Source organism: Centroberyx gerrardi, chromosome 23 (assembly GCF_048128805.1).
Source record: "Centroberyx gerrardi isolate f3 chromosome 23, fCenGer3.hap1.cur.20231027, whole genome shotgun sequence".
NCBI classification, from domain to species: Eukaryota; Metazoa; Chordata; class Actinopteri; order Beryciformes; family Berycidae; genus Centroberyx; species Centroberyx gerrardi.
The window spans coordinates 10,618,272-10,626,669 of NC_136019.1; positions in this window are offsets into that span (position 1 = coordinate 10,618,272).

The window sequence follows — 8,398 nt, forward strand, 5'->3', positions numbered from 1 at the left end:
ACATTGTCTTCACTGTATAGAAAGTCTTTAACCCTGGCCAAACCTTTCATAATGCATGATACAGTGTCAGAGAGCAAATGGGCCTCAATGCGGAAAAATCAACTTCTCAGTTCCAGAAAATGAGACTTTCTACAGACACAGGGCTTCTGCAGGATGCCATGTGCATGTTTCCATGTGCTGCATCTCTCTCTCCCCCTCTCTCTCTCCCTCTTTCATAAAAGAGTGCGATCACCGTGGGACCGGGTGTTTAAACCTCGGCCGTCACAGCAGTTAGAGCCCCGGCAGGCGGCGGCCAGGGGCCCCGGGGCCGCGGCTAATGAACACCTCGGGGCATTGCTCGGGCCGGGAGGATACACACCAGAGCCTTGGAAACACGGCTCGCGCAACGCCGTGACTGAAGCCCCGGGATCGGCTGACTTTAGTTCTCTCACCACATGAGAGGCCATTAGTGTGTCTGTCCCAGTGTCTCGGCGCAGGAGGGGGAACGGAGCCTGACGGTCCCAAAATAGCCCGTGTTTGGACATTTATCTATTCATCTCGCCCGCCCCCTTCTATCTTCATCCCTCTTTCTCCACGCTCTCCGCTGTAATTGCTCACCATGGCTCTCTCTCAATTACAGTGTGCTCTTTTTAAGCCTCAAACTTTGTTCTCTCTTTAGTTTCACTTTGTTCTCCAGGCATGCCAGGGGTCATATGTCCTTCACAAGATCTCCACATCAGATGTATTGGTCTCTCTCTTGAAGGGTAGGCTATGTTTTTTTTTTTGTATTCATTTATTATTTACAGAGATTTCTGTGTTTCTTCCAGATCTGGGGCAAATGGCATTTTGTAAATAGCCTGTTTTTACGTGCTGTTTGTACCAGATGGGTGGAGTTTGCCGCATCAGGGCTTTTCAGCTAGTGTCAGGTAAGTTTTCGGTCATAGAAATATATAGAAACTTGACTTTCATACACTTGCCATTCTCTAAACTTTCTGGTTCTCATTGTATTGTGCTGCACACTCATCCAATACCTAAGTAGATTAAAACAAACTATAAAACAGTGTTCATAAGGTCTTGTACACTACCAGTCAAAAGTTTGGACACATTTTTCACATTTTAGAATAATAGTAAAGACATCAAAACTATGAAATAACACAGATGGAATTATGCAGTGACCAAAAAAGTGTTAAACAAATCAAAACTATCTTATATTTTAGATTCTTTAAAGCAGCCACCCTTTGCCTCGATGGAAAGGCAAAGGCCTTGGAAAGAAATTCATACATAGGATCAACTTCACTATTTATATTTGTCTAAGAAATACATTTCAAGCGTTTAAGCATAAGCCTTTAGATCAAAATGTCTTTAAGAGAATGAAAAACAGAGTACATTCAATCAGGTGTGTCCAAACCTTTGACTGGTAGTGTAGATTTGGCTCATGTGTGGTGATGTTACTGGAAAGTGAAGTGGAAAGCTCCAGAAAAGCTGTTATAAGATACACAGTCCTCTGCAGTCCGGCTTACAACTTACCAGGCCCTCTCATGTTTTGCATTATGTCTGATATCTGTTTCACGCTTTCATTTCAAGCTTATTGAAATGACATTTTCACTAAATCTCCTAACATGTAGCGCACAGTGTTGAGTTTCACACATCACAGCAATACCGAGCGTCACATGAGGAGCTGATACCGGAGACAGCTTCATGTCACGTATGATGTCACACAATGAGATAAGCAGCGAGCCTTAAGGCCACGCTGAGACCTATATAGGACTCTGGGTGTGCGTTTACATTCACATTTTAGTCTTTTAGCTGAAGCTCTGATCCATTCACAGTGAAGGGGTCCAGTGTCCTTCTCAGGGAAACTTTGACAAGACACATGGACGTATTGGCTGCTTATCTTGTGCTATCATTCAGTTTGCATTTTAGCTCTATTATCTATTATGGAGGCAAACGTCAAGTGGATAATTTGTGGATACAGTGGGCAGCTGTTTTGCCAGGAGCAGGCATGGTGAAATAACCATAATTTGAAGAACAAACAGGCTCTCAGTATTTTGTTCCTTTCCACTGACTTTTTCCAAAACCAACACTGAAACAGTGTGTAGCCCAGGGATTGAGTCTCAACATCTTACTGTTCTTAAAAGGAGTCAAACTAGCTGCCAGTGGGATGAGAGAATTTTGCTTCTTCCTAATGCAAATCAACTCACTTCAAGTCACATAATCTTTGATAGTAATCTGCCTCGTTTTAAGATGTTGTCACCCATTTCAACAAAATTCTTTAAAATAAGTGAAACTGCATTGACAGTAAATTAAATTGTCTCATCTTATTTATAGATTGATTTTCTTACGTTTTTTGTTTGTTTTTTTTAAAAAAAATTTGATTATAAGATTAAATAATTTGGTAAGACAAATGTTTTTTTGTCCCAATGAATTTGCAGCTGGTCGTACGAAGGAAATAAACCTGCAACAAGTGCAGTGTGTGATTGTCTTTTGAAATGAAAATGAACATTTACATACATGCATGGAGAACAATGACAGCAGACTCAGGATGTCCACTGCAGCGGCTGTTGAATAAAACCAACGTGACTCATCTTTTAATCAATGCACCATCTCACTTGATGAACAACAGAGCTGAGCTCAGCCTGCGTCACCAGATTACTTTGATCCTTTCAGTGAGTTTGAAGATGAAGATAGATAGACAGATAGATAGACAGATAGATAGATAGATAGATAGATAGATAGATAGATAGATAGATAGATAGATAGATAGATAGATAGATTTCAGTCAGACCTCCATGCATGGATTTGGGCTTGTACACACACATCCAATAGGCCAATAGAGGCCTTATTCCACCCATAGAAGAATAGTAATGAAAGCAAATGCATTTGATTTGAAGTTAAAAATGTGTTGAGATAAGCCTAAAACCCAACATACATAATTAATGAAAAAATATAGATTAGGTTACCTGTTAAAATGTAACATTTAAGCCCATGCTGCTCTGTCAAAACAGTACAGCGTCTTCAAAATAAAAGTTCCTATGAATAATTTAGCGTAAAAACATGAGCTAAAAATGTATGTCTATGTATGCTGTGTGCACCTGAGAACGTGCAGTATATGTTGATAACGTGTGTGTGTGTGTGTGTGTGTGTGAACAATAGACAGTGGGGTGCGATTCCACCACTAACATCCAAGTATAAAAGTTAAAACTGTAGAATATAGACAGTTAATGGAGTTTAAATCAGCATGTCCACCTTTCCCCTAGACTGTGCTCCATTATACAACTTACTGCTCAGTTTCCTTCAGAGCTGCACTTTACTACTGCTGTCATTTCAGTGACTCAGGTAATCCATTTCGCTGAATCACGTCTCAACCCGCCCCAAGATAACAGTACAAAAGTCAGTTTTGCAACAAGCTATTTTGTGCCTCAATCTCCTCCGCTGACTTTAATGAAAGTAGACGGAGTGCGTGGACAAATAAAAGGTTCTTGTGTGTCAGATTCCTCTATGTTGTTTTTATTAGGTCCATTAGGCAGTGACTGTAGATAGTCCCGGAGGTGTGTGTGCCTAGTTAACATGTTTGTTTTTCTCAAGGCTTTGTTGGAGTTAATGATGTCACCCTTAATTGTGGTGTGGTGTGGCTCACTTCCTTGTCTCAAAGGAACAAGTGTGTATTTAAAGAGAAAATCGCCCTCCCCAAAACAGGATCACTTATTCTAAAGATCTCGTGCTGTTGACTTTAGGGCTGTGTACACGTCCAAATCCCTCCCAAGCCAGAAACATGAGCGCCACGACTCGGCCCGACTCTCTGGAGCTGTAGGAACAGTACAAATAGGGATTTTTTTCCTTGGTTTATTTCCTGGTTCCAGTGTGTTGACACTACAAGGGCCGTAGGTCAGGGTCACAACCTGCTGCCTCTGAAGTGGATACAGGAACATTTCATCTAAACTGTGGCCTCCAGTGTGGTCTTCACTATTTGTTAAGGTAACACCTTATTTAGATGTGTCATTAAAAAGTCTAACTTTCAGGTGATACAATAGTGTGAAAAGTAGTCTATAGATTTTCAATGTGGGTTAGGTTAGTTAATTGTAGGATTAGGGTTAGGCTATAGATTTAAGGTTAGGGTTACATAGTCTGTAGAGTTGGGGTTAGGGTTTATAAATAGATAGAGATAGATAAATAAATAGGGTTTACAAATATCTACTTTTTGTCATCTGTTGAAAATCAACATTCAGTGTTGGACTATCCAAAAAAAAGTGCTATCTTAGTTCATTGAACCAACATATCCCACGTGTTTTTGACCTGAAAACCTATGACACTGCATGGCATTTTCTCCTTTTAGTGACTGAAAAACAGTCCAAAGTAGTTTCCTTTCCTCTGTGTTCACCCAGTTTCCCAGGATACTAATGTTTGACTACAGTTAAGTATTAGTTTTAAATTGTGCAGTTGCATCTGGAGTCAGACTGAAATCAAAGCAGGCGAGATACTATTCAACATGAAGTCATCAAAATCCAATTTTCTTCTTCAAGGTGTTCGGGATAGAAGCCGGTTTCTAGTCGCTGCCGCCTTCTATCTGTTCACACCGGAGAAGCGAAGAACATGGAAAGAGAAATCCAGCGGGCCGCTGTGTTTAAGTTCCAGCGAGGCGGGCAGGGAGCCAGTGCAGAAGGTCACTGCGTTTACGGCCCTGACGCAGTTCAAAGGTGTTAAACATTGACTAGACTTCCTCCCCGCGGTCCCAAATGTTTCCCCTAAAAATTTTTGCCCCAGGAGCCAAAGCTCCATCCTCTTTGGCTGATAGCCAGGCACAAAGATAAGATGTAGGGCACTTAGCCTGGCATCGGCATGGGAACCCTGTCGCCTGGGGGCCTGAATAATTCAGTGCCTGAGATAAATTTACTGCTTATGAAGTCATGCGAAAGAGGCAGAACAGAGAGAGGTATTATTATCTATACCATTTTTATGTGCATGCCTAATTTCCAGGCAGAATTTGTGAGAGGCGGAGGGACAGAACAAGATGGGTGTCACCAGTTTGTCCAAGGTAAGAGCCAAGGTAAACACACACACACACACACACACACACAGAATGAAAGTCAATATTTGCACCAGGTCCTTCTGTTGCTTACTCATGTCCTGCACTGTCAACCACATTTTCTTTCTAACAGGTTTTACACCCTGAAGCCATCTTGTGTGCTTGTGTATATGTGTGTGTGTGTGTGTATATATATATAAAAGGCAGGTTTAGTCTAAGCCTAGAGCCATGGGTGGGGTGACGCCTTGTGTGCCATCAGGGTTTCTTTTCCACTGCATGTAAATGTTCCCGTCCCTGTCAACACTTTGAAAGTCAATCCTCCCTCCAGCGCTGTCAAGTGACTCACAAGGTGACTGGTGACAGCGGCGCGTCACTCCGGAGCCTCGTCTCACCGCGTCCTCGCCGTCGTTCAGCGACTACATCATCCATTAATGTTAGAGTAATTCTGTGAAACGCCCTAATTAACGGACCCATAATCCACCCCTCTGGTCTTCTATCCCCTCGTTAAGCTCATGAACTTGTGTTTTCCTGTGTAAAAAGCGTGTGTGTGTGTTTGTGTGAGCGCACCTGATTACACTTGTAAGGTCGAGAGGAAGAGGAGAAAGTCAAGAACCGTTAGTCCTTGGTCCTGCGCGTCGGCACAAAACACCTCTCTATCTCCATCTCAGCTCCATTATCTGGAAATAATAAGAGAGAGAGAGAGCCGGAGGTCATCGGACTACCTACTCAAGATGAATAAGACAAATCATCTTTTCATTACGGTACGAAAAGAGAGAGGAGTGTGTGTGTGTGGAGGAAGGGGGAAGAGGATGTGGAGAGGGAAGAAGGAAATGAGAAAGAATAGAATATGAAGAGAGATGGATGGTTCGCTGAAATGAGGGCAGGGAGGCAGAGGTTGGCCTGCAGGTCAGCAGACGACGGCGCTCCACTGAAATACTTTAATCAAAGTCATGTTCCCATATCTCACACAAGGAGTTCATCGAAATACACTCCCTATGCTAAACAGTTCACGACCAAAGTCTATTTATCTGTGTCAAAATAAAACTGAATTGTGCTCGTACTATAAAACTGAAAAAGTATTTACAGTGTGTCATTTGTTAGTCAGCTTTATTTCCTTAAATTCATTTCATTATAAAGTACAATACACAGTATACAATTCTAAAAACACATGGCAAACACTCCCAAAACATGAACAATAAGACACGTCATTCTGTTTTTCTTTAAAAAAAAGAGGCACAATGAGATTCATGACGATAAGCATCTCTAAAATGACAGGAGTTTTGATCATAAAGATTCAGACTTTTGGCAGGAAGCGTCTCAGCTGACAGAGTCTTTCTGTATGATACTTCATTCCAATCTAAAGCTTAAACTGTGAGTTAACCGCGTCGCCTCAACCTAGCTTGATGTTGCCCCCTCAGTTTAGCTAAGGAGAATGAAGAGAGGTAAAGCACTTAAGACTCCTGAAGTCGGCACAAAACACTTTGGCTCCTGTAGAGAGGCAGGCTTTGGTTTCATTACTTTGTCAAGACTGAAAACTTCTAGGTATCACCAAGAGTGACGACAAAGAAAAAAAGTAAGGACTCAAAATGATCCGGCAACGATGGAACATTGCATAGTAAAGTCATAACTTAACATATTAATTTGTCATCACTTTACAATCAAAAATTGGGAAAATAATGGAATGGCATCGATTACTTGAAAAGAAATGGGGATTCCCTCATTGGTTTAAGCAATACAAAATCATTTTGCTTCAGTGTGTGGCACGCACATTTGCATTATTCCAATGACATGCACATCTTTCACTCACTCACACACACTCTCTCTCTCTCTCTCCCTCTCACGTACACACACACACACACACACACACACAATAGTATTAAAGCAAGACAACATTTTTGGAGGTAACATGAAACAAAGCATGACTAAAAATCTTTTTCAACATGCGACAACTTTTGGTGAATTGACTCTTGATACTGTAAACATATGGTGAAAGACAGCGTCCATTGTCTGCCCTTCACAATAACACACCCATGCAAGCACACACACATGCTTGGAAATGAAAGGCACATTTCATTAGAAATGACGAGGTTTACTTCCTGGTGGACCAACCGATAGATAATCCATGAAGGATTAAGTCATTTGTACAGTATCTGTTCTTGACCCCTTCGCACAGTGATGATAAATACACAGGCAGCTCACAGTAAAATACAATAAGTCAAGATTGAATTAAAATAGGTAGCTTCATTTAGCTTAAATCAGATGAATTTTCTGTATTCAGTCTACAGCTAGGCTAAACAGCAGGGCCATTTCCCCTTGCCATCAAACAGTTTTGGGTTGCAGAACAAGGCCAACAGGGAGGCAACACAAGCCAAGACAGATCTAAAATGAATTGGCAGAAGCAATATGGTCGATTAGATTTGCTCTGCGGTAAACAAAGTCAAATTTCAGCCATTCTGCTTTAGCTTTTCCAGTTCTTTCCAAATGATCTTTGATCAAGCCTTAGGAGGAACCAAAAATGGTTTTAAATGCCCTTTGTCTGAGGTGATGTAATGTCATACCTTTATCAATTTTGGCACAGTTTAAAAAAAAACAATCTAATCTGTGAGTCTGCATTCAGCATCACAAGATGAAAAACTCTTAACAGTCTCCACTTGACACATGAGGAACTACAAATGGAAGGCATATCTGGTAGGTCAACAGTGACCTTGAAGGCTGGGAAGAGACTGGACCCTCCCAGGATGTGGGTTTGTGTTTCACTATTCTTAGCAGAGCAACGCACAGCTTAGAAAACACTCAGTGAGCAGCTGCTGCCTGGGCATTAGAGCCCATTTGTTCTCTGAGGGAGGAAGATTTAGAAACCTCTTGTCCTACTGAGAATACTGCGGTTCCTTCTTCGCTAGAGGTCAGACTGGGGATGGAAAACTAACGCTGATGCATTATAGATAGAGTTGAAAAATCAGACATCGCGCTCTGTAAGGACGCTCGACCACAGACGTAACGCTGTACACATCATCGCACGATATGGTGCAAGAAGAGGCTCTTTCCATCGCTTTGCGCTTTTGTCACATCTAATGGTCCAGTCTACTTCCTGGTTCTGTGACCACTCGACCACGATCAGGCGAGCAGTTTGCTCCTCCATCCTCTTTGGGAGCGGCAACCTACAAAACCATCTCAGCCTGACCATAACCGTCTTGTTTGGGGAAGGTGTGCAGGCAGACAAACCTGTATGAATTAATTGACTGATGACATGCAAAGGCTCTTTTATACCCGCATACCACACACACACAAAGACATACGTGCATACATCAGGGGTCAGGGATGGTGTAGTGAGTTATAAGGTCGTCTTTTATCCGGAAGGTGCGGGTTCAATCTCCCATGACATCAACCACCAAGTGT